The following is a 1,590-nucleotide window of genomic DNA, read 5'->3' as shown; positions in this document are numbered from 1 at the left end:
ACAAACAAAACACTCGCAGAATCACAAGAGTCTCCAACACCATCCCCAAGTTTCGCTGACCCTCCGACAGCGCCCACTCCCCCGGCACTGACCCTCCGACAGCGCCCACTCCCCCGGCACTGACCCTCCGACAGCGCCCACTCCCCCGGCACTGACCCTCCGACTGCGCCCGCTCCCTCAGCACTGACCCTCCGACAGTGCCCACTCCCCCGGCACTGACCCTCCGACAGCGCCCGCTCCCTCAGCACTGACCCTCCGACAGCGCCCGCTCCCTCAGCACTGACCCTCCGACAGCGCCCGCTCCCTCAGCACTGACCCTCCGACAGCGCCCGCTCCCTCAGCGGGGCCCCAGCTTCCTGTGACTCAGATGTTGTTGGCAGTGCAGACGGGAATGTGTCCAGGCGCATCTGAAGATGTATGTTTTGATGAATTATTTTGATGTTACGAGTTGTTATTCCACTCAGTGGAAGTGCACCTGACCTCTGCCAGCTTTGTGAGAGCATAGTTCTCATCGCAGTCTAGACATTGGTCATGTCATACCTGAGCAGTCAGCTCACAGATGTCCATGCTCGAATGAGAGGAACCATTCAGCCATCTTCCTTCTGCTAAACCACACAGCGGTAACACTCAGCCCCACGCCCTCACCTGTATTCACGACAAGTCGGAACCCAGACTCGCACCGCTCCACCAGGCAACTCCCTGTAACTCAGCGCAGGGACAGCACCGGGTTAGATGCAGACTAAACCTCCCTCTACACTGTCCCCCCCATCAAACACTCCCAGGGACGGGGACAGCACGGGGTTAGATACAGAGTAAAGCTCCCTCGACACTGTCCCCCATCAAACACTCCCAGGGACGGGGACAGCACGGGGTTAGATACAGAGTAAAGCTCCCTGTACACTGTCCCCACATCAAACACTCCCAGGGACAGGGACAGCACGGGGTTAGATACAGACTAAACCTCCCTCTACACTGTCCCCCACATCAAACACTCCCAGGGACGGGGACAGCACGGGGTTAGATACAGAGTAAAGCACCCTCTACACTGTCCCCACATCAAACACTCCCAGGACAGGGGCAGTAGTGATTGGAACAGCACACACCCTGAAAGTGAGGACAGAGAGAGAGAGAGACAGTCACATATATACGCTCACACAGACAGTCACAGAGAGAGAGAGACAGTCACACACACAGACAGTCACAGAGAGAGAGAGTCACACACACAGCCACAGAGAGAGAGACAGTCACACACACAGACAGTCACAGAGAGAGACAGTCTCTCTCACACATACACACACACACACTCACAGAGAGAGACAGTCACACACACACACACACTCACAGAGAGAGACAGTCACACACACACAGACAGTCACACAGAGAGAGACAGTCTCTCACACACACATACACAGAGAGAGAGACAGTCTCTCTCACACATACACACACACACACTCACAGAGACAGTCACACACACACACAGTCACACAGAGAGAGACAGTCTCTCACACACATACAGACAGTCACAGAGAGAGAGACAGTCACACACACACAGACAGTCACACAGAGAGACAGTCTGTCTCACACACAGAG

Source organism: Stegostoma tigrinum, unplaced genomic scaffold (assembly GCF_030684315.1).
Source record: "Stegostoma tigrinum isolate sSteTig4 unplaced genomic scaffold, sSteTig4.hap1 scaffold_381, whole genome shotgun sequence".
NCBI lineage: Eukaryota > Metazoa > Chordata > Chondrichthyes > Orectolobiformes > Stegostomatidae > Stegostoma > Stegostoma tigrinum.
Note: the sequence above shows the minus strand (reverse complement) of the source record.